Genomic DNA, 15,063 nt, shown 5'->3' with positions numbered 1-15,063 from the left:
GAGAGACAGAGAGAGACAGAGAGAGAATCGCAAGCAGGGTCAGCACAGAGCCCGATGTGGGGCTAGATCCCACAACCATGAAATCATGACCTGAGCCAAAGTGGGACGTTTAACCGACTGAGCCACCCAGGCACCCCTCTCTTGTATGTCTTCTTATAAGGGCACTAATCCCAATCATGAAGGCTCCACCCTCGTGACCTAATTACCTCCCTAATGTCCTACCTCCAAATACCATCACACTGAGGAATCAGGCTTCAATCTATCAAATTGGCAGGAGTTGGGGGGAGGGGGGCAAAGTATTCAGTCCATAGCAGGGATCAGCATTCAAGGAGATTTGGGGAATAATTAATTGGTCGCTATTATAAAAACTCCAACATATAATTCACTATTTCATAATGATGTACATGTCATTTTTGGACAGCTTCATAAGGCAGGTTTTCCTTATTTGGGGACAAAAGTCTTTTCATGGAATCCTGGGGATTTTGTACTAGATTTAAGATTTATAACCACCTAGCCAAAACCTTCCTGAGTAATTGAGGAAGTCCTAACCCAGAAAGGTAGAGTAGCTTGCCAGGACGGCACAGCTCACGAAGGTTCGTAACTGAACCTGGAATCCAGACTTTTTCATATTTTCATTTCAGTTCGCTTTTATGTCCATTTTTTATAACAACAATAAAAACAGATCAGTTTTTCCATTTGAATTCACCTTCCTTATTCCATTTTTTTCCTTCTTTATAAAACATAAAATCTGTTGGGCCCACATGCCCCGTCTCCAGTTCATCAGGTGCTGCTAATTTGTTTCATTAACTTCCCTAGATTGAGGGACACCTGGGTGGCTCAGGTGGTTAAGCATCCAACTTCCTCTCAGGTCATGAACTCATGAATTTGTGAATTTGAGTCCCACGTCGGGCTCTGCCCTGACAATGTGGAGCCTACCTGGGATTCTCTCTCTCTCTCTCTCTCTCTCTCTCTCTCCTCTCTCTCTCTCTCTGTCTGCACCTCCCCAACTTATACATTCTATCTCAAAATAAATAAATTTTTAAAAATCTTAAAAAATAACAACAACAACAAAAAGACTTCCACAGATTGAGGCTCATCCTTTTCTCTGGATAGAGTCAAAATCAAACCTTCCTTCTCAGCTTCTCCTTCATCTTTATTCTTTACTTTGTCTAATTAAAGACAGCAAAATGGGTACCCTGATTTCTAAAATGCATTTTTGTTGAGAAGTAAGCTTAAGACCTTATTGCTCAGACCCAGCTTCTGATGGTCTGTGTCTCCTTTGATTTTTCTCAACTATAAAATGAGAAAAGTAAGCTAAATAGTTTATATAGCTCCTCCCACTACAAATTTTTTTTTATCCATACCCAACATATACTCAACAACCCTGAAAATGGTACATTTCACATAATAGTCTTTCCCTAACTATTTAGGGAATTGGTATTTATCGAACAGAATGTCAGTAGAACTAAAGAGTATGAGTAGTTTCTTGAATTTTACTGTAAATTGGCCTGAACCTCTGCTACTTTAGGATAGCAGTATGTTCTGTGACTTTCCATAGCAGGGAGAAGAGAATTATGGAAATGTCAGAGATGTTGAGTAGTTTTCCACTCTAACACAAAATGTTTAATTTTTATTATTATTTATTTTTATTGTTAATAAGTTACTGGAACCACCCCTTCTTAAGAGTTTTATGACTTATTTAGGTCAACTAAAATTGTGTCTTAATTTGGAGAGCAGTCTGTTTAACAGCTTGAAATTATTTGTTTATAATTATTTAAGAGATACAAAAGTTATCTTCTTTTAGGTAAAAATGATTCTACATTTAATTGTCTCTTTAAGTTTATTTATTTGACAGCAAGCAAGTGGGGGAGGGACAGAGAGAGGGAGAGAGAGAGAGTCCCAAGCAGGCTCCGCACTGTCAGCACAGAGCTCCACTTGGGGCTCAAACCCACAAAACTGTAAGATCACGACCAGAGCCCAAACCAAGAGCCAGATGCTTAACTGACTGAGCCACCCAGATGCCCCTTCCATTCAATTCTTTCCTTGAATTTTCAGTGTTTCTGGAAAATTTTTAAGATGTATCAGGATGTGGGGCACCTGAATGGCTCAGTCGGTTAAGCGTCCGATTCTTGGTTTTGGCTCATGTCATGATCTCACAAGTCCTTGGGATGGAGCCCTATGTCTGGCTCTGTGTTGACAGCACAGAGCCTGCTTGGGATTCTCTCTCTCCTTCTCTGTCTCTCTCTGCCCCTCCCCCACTTGCTCTCTCTCAAAATAAATAAATAAACTTAAAAAAAAAAAGTGTACCAGGATGTGTGGGGGAGTGTAAGTGCAATGGGCCTCCAGAGAATTAGATTGGGTTTCTCATATAAAATCCTTCAGAACATTTTTAAACTTCTAGGGAACTTTAGAAGGATCTGGAAGACTGCATGATTGGCTAGCACAATATTGTGGGGAAGACGAATCAGGAAAATCTTGTGAGGTTTAGTATATATGCACTCAATACCCAGGATTTTAAAAAACTCAATGTAAAATACTGTTTGAAAGACAGACAGTTTTAGCTGTTGATTCCTGCAGATCGTCTAAGATCAGCTAATCTCTCTAGTTTGCACCTTTTCAAGCCTTCCGTCCTTTTCGTTATTGTATTTTTGTAAACACTGCATCCTTTCTTCTGAGTACATACAGATGGATCCAAACATACCAAAAGACAGACGCTCTACCACAGAAAGCTTCAAATTGGATTAGACAGCTGGGAAGGGGCACTTGGAGGGAGGAAGAAGCTTAAGGTTCCCCGTCATGGATTGCCTGCCTCAGTTATGTAAATGAATTGGGTGGTATCAGACAACCTTTTACATATGAGTAATTAACTATGGAAAATGAGGTCAGCAAAACCTTGAACTAGAGAGAGATCATTGCAGTGAAGCAGGGGTCATGGGCCACAAGCAATTCATACGGAGCACGACAAAATGGGTCTAAGGGTTGCCTTTGTGTGCGAGGTCATTTCAAATCAACTAGAAGGGAGAGAGGCATTTTCAGAATGAGGGTCTTGATTTCAAGGTAGATCATTGAAAACATGCTTTTGTTCTTGGTATTAATCCCCATCGAATGTAGCCCCTTGTGCTGCCTGTGGAAAATGGAAGGAGGAAGAAGAGCTAAGCCAGGGAGGGAGCCGGCGGGCCATTAAGAGAGATGTTGAGTCACGCATCACCTATGTGTGAGCTGTGATCTCTCCCAGGAATGTAATAGGACGTGTGGGGGGACACTGCACAGCCCGTTTATATCAATACTTAGATTTCTGTACTGTGGCTGGAGGAAGCAATAAATCCAAAAGCCACTGAAGAACATTTTGCTCATGACCGCTCTGGAATGAGCTCTAGGGGGACATCCATGGGGACTTTTGTGGGAGGTACGCAGCTGGGCACTTGACGCATCTGAAGGGTGGAGGAGAAATCGAAAGAATTAAATCTCAAAATTACTTTCCCTTTTTTGGCCGCCGGCCAGCCAGCCCCCTGTCTCGGCAGTGAAAACTTAAAAACAAAACAAAAACCGAACAAAAAAGGCTGGTGGAACAGATTCAAGGGACGCGAACCGGCCAGGTGAGGAATCGAAAGGGGGAGGTCGCCACTCTCTTGTCTTCAGCTTTCTTCATATTATGAGGGAGCAAACAGAATCTCCTCCCCTCTCCTCTTCCTTCCTCTCTCCTGTCCTGTGAAGGGAAAGACGTCACTGGTGGAAGCATTTATTGCCTCATAAAGCCAGTTGTGAGATGAATGGCGTGGTCAGCGTGAGGTTTAATTCAGATTCTGACACGATGACACCTGTGGGCTGAAGGAGTTCATGCCGCACACAACACGAAGGCTTGCCCACAAACAGAGTCCAGTTTCCTTGCTGTGTGATGTTCAGCAAGCTACTTAACCTCTCTGACTCTCAGCATCCTCTTCTGTAAAATGACGGCAGGAATAGGAAATACCTCATCATGTGATTGTGAGGATTAGATGAGTTAATAGAGGGGCACTTGGGTGGCTCAGTGGGTTGAGCGTCTGACTCTTGATTTCGGCTCAGGTCGTGATCTCACAGTTGGGGGAATCAAGCCCCATGTTGGGCTCCACGCTGAGGCTACTTGAGATTCTCTCTCTCCCTCTCCTTCTGCCCTTCTTCCCCACTTGCATGTGCATGTGCTCGCTCTCTCTCTGTCACTCAAAACAAATAGAGTAAGTTAAATCAGAAAGTAATCAGTAAACGCCACCTTTTATTACAGAATCCTGACCCCATAATCAAATTCCCCCAATTTCTAATTGGTCTTATTTCTCATTCCCCATCTTATATGTAATATTAACTATATCAGAGGCATCCCATTTTATCATTCCTTGCTTACTAGATACTGTTTTATTTTTATTTTAAAATAATTGAAAGAAATCCAATAGGAGTCTGCTGTTTGGTAGGAAGCCTTTTTTCAGGTGTCTGTGAGCCACTCATGGGCACAGCTGACCAGTGTCAGTCATGCCTCAGGTTAGATTTCTCATCTCAGCAGGATGGTGATCTGTTCATGCCTGTCACCTTCCACGCTGATCACAGATGACAAAGCCCAGTACTGATAAGCTCTCTTTCCTGCGCAGGCCAGGTTCTGTCCCTCCCTATCACCTTTTCTTATCCTGTTTTTTTCCCAGACATGGGCAAACATCTCATCAGTTTCCTATTTCTCTGTGGATATTTCATTACTTTAAAAAGGATGGCTTTGTGTACGGTCATCAGCTTTAGAAAGGCTAACTAGAATATACATTATATTTGCGGATATGGTTGTGAATAAAAGGACTCAAGGCGAAATACGTTTTTATCCAGAACCATCTATAGCTACCTGTAGCTGTATATAGATATAGATATATTTATGCACACACATACACATAAAATAATAGATATGCAATGAACTTGGAAAGAATAAAGCTAATGGAGAGTGCCAGAGAAAGGAGATCCAGGTAAACAAAATCGCTTCCAGTTTTGTTTTTCTATTTTGTTAAATTATTTCCATGGTGCTGGGTTGTTTTTTTTTTCACTAATTAAACTTCTTTTTTCTATTTCCTTTTTCAATTATTAAATAATAAATAAAGGAAAGATAAGGTAGAGAGGATTTGTATGATAAATATTAGGAAAATAAGCGTGATTCGGGGAAGTAACAACATTTTAAAAGAATTTATAAAATGGGCAGGTGAGCTATACAGTGACTATTAAAAGTTAACATTATTAAGCATTTGCTAATAAATAAGATAATGCTTTGTGTGTACTGTAATATTGTTTCCTCAAGACTCCGCGAGGTAGACTGCTACCCTTAGGGCCATTTACAACTGGAGAAAGTGAACTTAGAAGAGGCACAAAGGTGTAAGGTTATGAATGAGTGAGGGGACAGAGCCAGAGTGTGAACCCAGGGCGGGCTGGCCCCAGAGTTCTTTATCACTGTGCCCCTTTATGATTATATAGAATAAATGAGCTGAAAAGGAAATGGAGACATGACAGAATAACTGAGGAAGAAGAAAGTTCTAGTGGCAAATGTCTTAATGAAGATGCTGGAATGATGGAGCGGGTGTTACAGGGAAGACAGGAGGTGAGGAGGAATGGGCGGGGGGCAGGGGAGGCGGTGCGGCAGGGAAAGAAGGGGTCGGAGCCAAGGCCTCATTATTCACGCTAATCAATATGTGAGGAGGCAAAGACGGTCCCACTGGAATTTAACGAATATTTTTCTCACATTGTGTGCGAGTTCACATACAGAAGCGGATGCAGGAAAACAGCCATATTCAGACATTCACTGGCTTGTCTAACAGTTAATAAGTAACTGCTCTGTGCGAAGCATGGTGTTTGGTGTTAGAGTTAACAGAAAATAGCTTATGACTCAAGATGGGAAGAAGACAAAATGGCCTTTATCAAAAGCTAAAGTCAAGGTGGCAAATGTAAGAGAAGGGCTAGATGATAAGGTCTAAAGGCAGAGGGGCTCTTCTCTGATACGACTGTGCCCCTCGGTTAAATTGTTGTGGGGACCAATGGATTTGATCTTGGTGTTGATGGAAGGGAGAGATTTAAACAAAGGAAGGGGAGTGAGGGACAAATTCCAAGAGTGGTGTTTGGAAACAGAGTCAACAGAGGGGCAAAGCTGGACCGAGCCTGGCCTGGGGTGGGGGTGGGGGGCTGGACCCTAGGCCTGTGTAGATGGAAGGGCCTGTGGGTGTTTCGGACTCATGGAGTCACAGGTAGGGGCTGGATTGTAAAGAATGTTGAAAAACAAACTAGGGATTTTACTCTATAGACCATGGAAGTCTCCTAGCATTCGGGTAATACATTGGTGTTTGGGAAGATGAACATGTCTGACATCTGTTGAAAATGGCCAAAAATTGTTAAGAGAATTTACAGTACAGCAACACTATAAAGGTTGCCACATATACTTCTGGTCGCACTGGAAATATCGATGTTGCCATTTAAAAAATAATATGGGGGGCACCTGGGTGGCTCAGTGGGTTGAGTGACTGACTTCGGCTCAGGTCATGATCTCACAGTTTGTGAGTATGAGCCCCACGTCAGGCTCTGTGCTGACAGCTCAGAGCCTGGAGCCCGCTTCAGATTCTCTGTCTCCCCCTCTCTCTGCTCTTCTCCTGCTCATGCTCTGTGTCTCTCTGTTTCTCAATAATAAATAAACGTTAAAATTTTTTTTAAAATGTGGGATGCACACCCATAAAGATGTTTCCACTTCCATTTAGTTTAAGAAAAAAATTTTTCAATTTTTTTCAATGCTTATTTATTTTTGAGAGAGAAGGGGGGAGAATCTGAAGCAGGCTCCAGGCTCTCTCTGAGCTGTCAGCACAGAGCCCAACGCGGGGCTGGAACTCACGAACTGTGAGATCATGACCTGAGCTGAAGTCAGATGCTTAACTGACTGAGCCACCCAGGTGGCCCTAGTTTAAGAAAAAGTTTTCAGAAATCCTTGGTGTCTGATGATAATTTGTGTTCCCTTGAAATTATAATTCTGAATCCTGTTAGTATTACAAAAAATATTTATAAGCTTCAAAAATTTAAAATTTCAAGATTGCAACTTTGTTGAAATTACCCACATGTTTTGGACAAGAACTGTAAGGAAACCCTTATATATTGGAGATGGGGGATTGTGAAGAATTTTATTAGTGTTTCCTATAGTGTGGTCTAAGAAAAAGACAGATGAGTGATGAATAGGAGGGATTGTGGCAGAAAAGGTAAAAGCCGTTGAAAGAATTTCATTGACCTTTTAGGGACTCTTGGGTTCTTAAACTTCCTATTGCACGAACAATTGGTACTTAGGGATTTCTGAATTTTCTTGGGGTAGGGTTCCATAACTTTCAACGGATTCATAAACTTGTTCATGACTCATCCAATGCTTGGACGACTAAAATAAATCTAAGGGAGTCTGGTTGTGAATGAACCCACCAACATCATTGTAACAGCAGTAATGAGAGCATCCGTTAAGAATTTTTCTAAGAGGTGGTGCCTTGTACAGTTCAGAAAAGATTTGAAAATATGTGATTAAAAAGATCTCTTTCAGCCGGGGTGATTTTGGTGAATTTTGTTAGCGTAGGATTATCAAACCTCTTTCTCTGTTATCTTTATGAATGAATTACTTCTACATTATTCAAATGAGGTTTTAGATATCAGAAGTAATGCCATTTTGAAAAATGAACTTACAATACAGTATATTCTTATACAAAGGTATATTTAGGGGTGTGCGTGTGTGTGTGTATGTGTGTGTTGTGTGTGTGTGTGTGTGTGTTTACTAAATATATAACTAAGAAGAGGTAGGGTATTACTTTGATACTCAAATGCCCGTGAGGGGATGGGGAAAGGGGGAGAGGCCATTGCTTATAGCAACTGAAACTTCCAGAAAATGTTGATGAGTCTTGTTTTACAGCCGGTCCTATAAATGGAAATTACTTGCTCTGGGAACCCTGACTATATTTCTGTTAAATAATTTGAATGTTACAGGAACTGGTAAGTTCCAGGGAAGTAGTTAGGGTCCATCATATGAAATTACTGATATTTGACTTTTGTGAACTACAAAGAGGCAATTTTATTTAGTTTGAACCCTAATACGTTTCCTATTCCTTACAACCTCCTTTTTTTTTTCTGTTCTCATTTCTATCCCTGTTGTTATATCCTTCCAAATTTCAGTTATGCTTTCATCGTTGCTATTCTTTGAATTGTTCAATAGATTTCATGTGTATAAAGACTATTCTAATTAAGAAGACTTTAAATGCAGTGCAATTAGATATACATTTGAGGGGCGCCTGGGTGGCTCAGTCGCTTGAATGTTAGGCTTCAGCTCATGGTCCGTGAGTTCGAGCACCGCGTAAGGCTCGGTGGTAACGGCTCAGAGCCTGGAGCCCGCCCATGTTCTGTGTCTCTCTTGCTCTCTGCCCCTTGCTCTCTGCCCCTCCCCCACCCGCACTCTGTCCTTTTCTCTCTCTCTCTCTCTCTCTTAAAATTAGATAAACATTAAAAAATAAAAAGCTATACATTTGAAATAAAATGCATATTTTGACACATATATGAATAACCATAACATAACTCTATATGAAAGCACTGTCGGGATATAGTGTATGAGAAATTCTGGTTATTTTAGTACTCTTGTTAAAGGTATCAGAGTTTTTGACCACTTTCATTTGCAAAAACTCTTTTCTTACAGAATCGTTCTTAATTGTAATAATACTAGAGTTCCTTTTTAAAAGCGGTGGCTTGTAAAATCTGTCCATACTCAAAATAAGGGTCAGGAGTGAGAGGGAGAGGAGGATTGAAAGAAAGACAAAGTGCGAGGTGAGAATTAATGAATGTTTTGTTGGTTTTGATGGTGCACAGATTCAAAAAGAGAAGCAGTGTCGGCTGGTCTCTTGAGATATCGAAAAGTACACAACTCGCCACAAAAACATTTTCTCTCAGTCTCCCTCCTTAATTCAGCCTCGTGATGCCTTTCTAGAATCTTGGCGTTGTGACTATCAGCAAATTATAAAAAAGCACTAGGATGCCAGTCTGCTGTGCCATCAAATTATCTGTTGGATTCCTGGGTCTCTGTACTGTATTTACAGAAACAGATGGCTCTTATGACACTTTCACCAAATGACAGTGGCACTTAACTTGTCTCCACTCTGCAGATCCACATCCTTGAGAAACATGCCCGGTGATGCCTGTGACCATGTGGGTATGGCATAGTATTTCAGAGTGAGAGAAAGAATTACTCGGTTAACTCATTTTTTTCCCCACCCAGTTCGTAGGCTACTTCAGTAAGATTCTTTATTTCTCATTCAATCAGCTAAGTGACCTCTTTTTTTTTTTTTTTTTTTTTTTTTTTAGTTCCTATAAAGGAATTCAAAAGAAAAGCATCTTTCAAAAGAAAAGAACTTACAAAATATTTCAGAAAGCTGGTGTTGCATGTGAACTTGGTCAGATATAAAAGCCTGCTAAATAATGACAAAAACAAAGATCATAAAAGTAAACTAATACTTCAGGGTACAACTCTTGCCTTCTGGAAGAACACTTGAATCATTTGCTCATTTCCTCATTCATAGATGATACCTGATTTATTGTTATTTAATACACACACGTGCATACAGCATCTACTATGTGCCAGGCATTGTTCTAAGGGACTTAAAAACATTAACTCATTGGGGCGCCTGGGTGGCGCAGTCGGTTAAGCGTCCGACTTCAGCCAGGTCACGATCTCGTGGTCCGGGAGTTCGAGCCCCGCGTCAGGCTCTGGGCTGATGGCTCAGAGCCTGGAGCCTGTTTCCGATTCTGTGTCTCCCTCTCTCTCTGCCCCTCCCCCGTTTATGCTCTGTCTCTCTCTGTCCCAAAAATAAATAAACGTTCAAAAAGAGAAAATTAAAAAAAAAAAACATTAACTCATTTAATCCTCTCAGCAGCTCTGCGAAGAAGGTGCTATATTATCTTCATTTTACAGATGAGGAGACTGAGGGACTGAGGTTGAATATGCATCATACATATTTTTTTTGAGGATTTAGGTATGTTTTAGTTCACATATATGCAGACATATATTTCATAAACATGTTTATTTCATATATGCATATACACATTCATATTTATTGCATGTGCAAATGCATAGCATCATGTATATTCATAATGCGTCTACACACACATTATGATATTTAGAAGTATAAAATCTGTAACTTTTACAGTATAAAGTATAAAAAGTAATTTTTAAAGACGGAAAATTTCCAATTGCATCTATTCCGATCAAAAGTTAGATACATGATTTAGGTTTAAATGAAGAGGTATATCTTTTAAAAAGCACATCTAGGGGCTCCTGGGTGGCTCAGTTGGTTGAGCGTCCGACTTCGGCTCAGGTCATGATCTCGCGGTCCGTGAGTTCGAGCCCCGCGTGGGGCTCTGTGCTGACCGCTCAGAGCCTGGAGCCTGTTTCGGATGCTGTGTCTCCCTCTCTCTGACCCTCCCCCATTCATGCTCTGTCTCTCTCCGCCTCAAAAATAAATAAATGTTTAAAAAAAAATTAAAAAAAAAGCACATCTAGGGGCTCCTGGGTGGCTCAGTCAGTTAAGTGTCCCGACTCTTGATTTAGGCTCAGGTCATGATCTCACGTATCTCACGTATCTCATGTATCTCACGTGGGCTCGAGCCCTGCATTAGGCCCTGCACTGGCAGTGAGGAGCCTTCCTTGGATTCTCTTCCCCTCTCTCTCCTCCTTCTCTCTCTGCCTCTCTCTCTCTCTCTCTCTCAAAATAAATAAATAAGCTTTTTTTTTTAAAAAACTCACATCTAAGCATTTTTATATACTTAAAATGGGTAATAAGTCATAGCATGTAGAAAGGCAGTTACATGCCAGTAGTGGATAAATCTGGACGACGTGGGAGATTGAATTAGGGGAGCAGAAAGCAGAAGACGTCCTTTGGTGCTATAAGTCACCTCACCTGGTCCCCATGATGGGAACTACATGTTTGCTAAGCAGGGTGGCAGGAGTTAATAGCCTGAGGAGTGGAAAATGAAATATCCCGAATTCGATTTCTGAAGACCGAGCTGGTCTTGCGGAAGGAGCAACAGCTGTCGGCTTCAGCGTTTCCGCAGAGAAAAATACAGCACGGTGGAAGCCGTCTCGGCGGTGCTGTTGTGAAGTGGAACTGCACCCATTCCTATCGTGACAGGACAGATTTGCTGGTGGATTTTTGAGGAGCCTGTTAAACCCCATGCCTCCATTTCCCGAAAGCTGTTCCGAGTGGCCCACTGAGTCGCCACTGGTGAAGAGTAGCAGGTCACAGTGGGAGACAGAGGGAGAAGTGGGCAGGCAGCAGCATTTAGCGTTTAATGGGTCTGAGGCTGGCGTGATGCAGTGTGCCGAAATAATTCTGATTAGGCTCGGTCAGTCAAGCTGCATAATTAGACTCCTCTCTCCTCCATTCAGCCCCGGACCGTGAGGAGCACAATCGCAGTTTAAAGCCCCCTTTTAAGTAGTCCTCACACTCTTCTCCAAAATACAACCTTCTTTCAGATTGCTGCTTGAGCCTGTTTTTTTGTTTTTGTGTTTTGTTTTTTATATATCAGTGGGAATAACTAACTGGGAAGAGAAAAGGTTACGTTAGCATATTAATAGAGAGACACAGGCACATTCTCCTTTCCAGGGGGAATGTTTAAATTTTTAAGAGGCACTCCAAAGAAATGATTGGGGAATACCAAAAGGTATAACAAATCTAAATCCTGGTCTCCAGCCTGGTTTCTGCTACCAGCAGTGGGTGCCCTATTGGTTGGTGAAGCATCTGGTTATCTTGTTCCTGATGAGCGGGTACCACCAGTAACGCATACAGAGCAGCAGGTAGGTAATTGGGAGGAAATAACTCTAGAGGCTTCCCTGCCTCTGCTTGCTCCATCTTTTAAAAGAGCAAACAAACAAACAAAAAACCGGAAAATTATTTCCTATTTTTAAAGCTTTTATGAACACAATTCAAAACTAATCAGGACATTTTAAGCAGAAGCAGATGTGCAGAGATAGGACCCCGTCAGGATTCTCTGATGTCTCTACTCGCTTGGGTTTTGAAGGTCACGTGGCCGTGGTTATTGTTGAACTCCTGACAATACGCTTTGAAGGAGATTGTGTTACATGTTGGTTCTGCTTTTGTGAGGAAAGGCATTATTCCCACCAGGTCTTACGAAGTGCTGAAAAGAGCTCCGAAGAAATATAGCCACCCATTGTTCACGCCAGTCATTGTAATAAGCGGGGAACAGATTTTTAGGTTTGTTCTTAGGAAGCGAGGACCTTTAACTGAAAATATGCTAAATGGACGTTTTCTAAACTTGCGTCGTAGCCAGCGAATGACTTATAAACCTACTTCTCTTGAAGTTTTTCCAAAGAACCTTAAAGCTTGAAAAATAAACACTAGAAATTCAAGCAAAAACAGGTTGGCTTAAAGATTTGCGGCAACCCCACGATGAGGTCCTCTTATATATCTAGTACGCTTTAGAACATCTCACACTACTTTCTTTGGGTCTTCTTAGCCTACAATATAACTCTGGCATATTTAGAACTGTAATGAAAATACCCGCTCACTATTTACTATTTGTCTGTATGTACTTATGTGTCAATAACACCTAGCTTACAAGAATAGTCGTAACCAACATTTCAAAGTTTTTCCAGCTTGGATAGGTAAAGTACTAATGATAATGGGTAGCAGAGAGGCCTGAAAGAGGAATACAATTGAGGAAGAAATAGGGGAAAGAAACAAAAACAGCTGCAATATTTATTTTTGTAAGATCTCACAGTAAACTTAAAGCAAATAGAGTTTCAAGGCCACCATAAAAGGAAAAAAGGCAGAAGTGACGGTTGTTGAGTCCTGCGGATGGCAGGTTATACATGTGTGTGAAGTAGGTTCTGATGCTAAACTAAGCAAACCGGTCCGAAGCAATCACTGTGTCCTGTACAGAAAGAATATTTAAAACAGCAACCAGATAGGAAGTCAAAAATGTCATTTCAAGTTATACTAGGCTAAAAATAAAGAAGAAATTATATAACACCTTACATCTTCTCCCCATAGGTGGAAATACGGCAGTTACTTTCTTAAAACAGCATCGCCAGACCTAAGCTAGCGTGTATTTTGCTAAACAGTTGTGAGCAACTAAACAGATTTTTCTTGCTTCTAAGTGGATACGAGGAAATGTTTAACCCCCATTGTATTGCCACAAAGCCCGGCTGATCACCCTGGGAGGCCCCGGAGGTCTGAGCAGCTTTGAATTGGCTGTCGAGAGGACTTTTAACATTTTACTGCACATGGTCCGGACACAGCGGATTTCGGTCACCAGTGTTTTACATGCAGAAATGTGCGTGATGGGCACTTTGTGTAAGATTTTCCATTTGCTCCAGGTGCGAAATGGTAAGCAGTAGGAGAACTTGGTTCGAAAGGTAATGCCTGTGCTTGTTTCTGTGTGAAGGGAAGGGATGTGTGCTTCCTGGGACCCACTGATTTTTGATTCCCCTCCCAGGTATCGTGTTAATGATTTGTTTGAAACTGAAGCCAAGATTAGACTTGTATTCCAACCGTAAGGGCTTGTCCGAAGCTTTCTGTTGTCTGTTCATTGATTTGGTCTGATTTAGCGTGCTGATCTGGTTAGTGGAGTTTGTATCAAAAATCAGTATCTTTCACGTAGCTTGTTAAACCCTTAGAAGAGGGACTCGGGCGGGGCGGTGCCCGGCAGATTTAGTTCAAGTATTTTCAGTAGCAAATGTGAACACAGTTTAAAGAAAAATAAAAGCTTAGTGAGCTTATGTTTGTTGTAAGGGTATATAGCAGCAGGGTGTCTTGACATGTGATTTCAATATAATTTGTCATTCTGTGTAGAGATGTTTGTTCTTAGGGGTCTCATGGGCCATTTTTATACTACCTGAAGACAATTTTCCAGCCAGGGCATACTCACCCTTAGCTACTGCCCTCCTGTTTTGTTTTGTTTTTTTTTGTTTTGTTTCTTTCATACTGTAATGCAGTGCTTCCTGCAATGCTCATTTCCAGTGTGGCGTAAGGTTTATCAACGTGCCTTTTTGATTTACAAGAAGATTCTATTTTCATTCTTTCTGCACTAGGTTGAAAGATTCCCCCAAGTTTTCTGTATTCATTCTGCATTCTGGAGAGTTTAGTGGTCAAGAGGATAAGGAAAGCTGGATTAGGGGCAGCACTTTTTTTTTTTTTTTAATGCCAAATGCCATAATTGGATTTGTTAGCTTTAGCTCATGAAATATCTTCAAAGACCACCTGTGAGATTATATTCAGCGTCACTCAGTTTCTTTGAACCTCATGAAATTAAACACCATGTGGTTATACTAATGCAGCAAAGTTTTGCATCCCTAAAAGCACACCTCGGAATACCCATGGTCTGACTTTTATTACAGCTGGACCCAGAGCAAATGTACCGAAAGACATTCTTCTATTTTCCTAGGACAGTTTTCCCTGTGCTGCGAAAGAGCATAACCATCACCATCGAAATAACTTGTACGTTTATATGCAGTGCTTTTCAGTCTGCATGGTCTAGTTTGATCCTCTTAAGAATCTTCTGTGGAAAGGACAAGTCTTATTACCCCCTTTTGAAGAAGAGTGCACTTCAGCAGTGTGACCCTGGCTCTCGAGCTAGGAACGTGAGCTGGGGTCTGACGCAGGCATTCGGACCAGTTGCTCTTTCCAAAACGCTGCGTAGGCTCCGTGTACTTGCTGTTTGCTCTAATGATCAGGCTGTTTGAGCTAAGCCCTTTTACTAAGAAGGCTCTGGTAACAGCTGGTGTTAGGTAGATTAAAAGTAAAATCAAAGCCCTTGGCTGGAAGGGGGAGTAATCAAGAGAGTGAGAGAAAAGAGAGAAAAGACCCCAAATAACTGAATGATCCTTAAAAGAACTGTGGGATAGGGAACATGACTCATGGAGCTCATGCGTCCCTCCTTTCTTTCCCTCAAAACAAGTCTCCATCCCTTTTTTGCTTCTTTCCCTGTCCCTGGTTCCCTCTGAGAACTTCACCATGCTTGGTCACCACGGGCCACTGTTTGTTACCCAATGGGACT

The 15,063-nt window shown here is 41.4% G+C and overlaps 1 protein-coding gene across 17 annotated transcripts in view; it reads left to right on the top strand.

The window, feature by feature from the left end:
- NRCAM (neuronal cell adhesion molecule) overlaps positions 1 to 15,063 on the top strand; it is a 283,687-nt gene that overhangs the window by 107,909 nt on the left and 160,715 nt on the right. Inside the window, exon 1 of one of the 17 annotated variants that reach the window (XM_053218632.1) lies at positions 12,930 to 13,394. The exons of the other annotated variants lie outside the window; for them this stretch is intronic. The gene's annotated coding sequence lies outside the window, so the exon portion shown is untranslated. Of the gene's footprint in view, positions 1 to 12,929; positions 13,395 to 15,063 lie in introns of those variants that run through there. 17 annotated transcript variants of the gene reach the window in all.

This window comes from Acinonyx jubatus, chromosome A2 (genome assembly GCF_027475565.1).
Source record: "Acinonyx jubatus isolate Ajub_Pintada_27869175 chromosome A2, VMU_Ajub_asm_v1.0, whole genome shotgun sequence".
Lineage (NCBI taxonomy): Eukaryota > Metazoa > Chordata > Mammalia > Carnivora > Felidae > Acinonyx > Acinonyx jubatus.
This window is presented reverse-complemented; position numbering and strand designations above follow the sequence as displayed.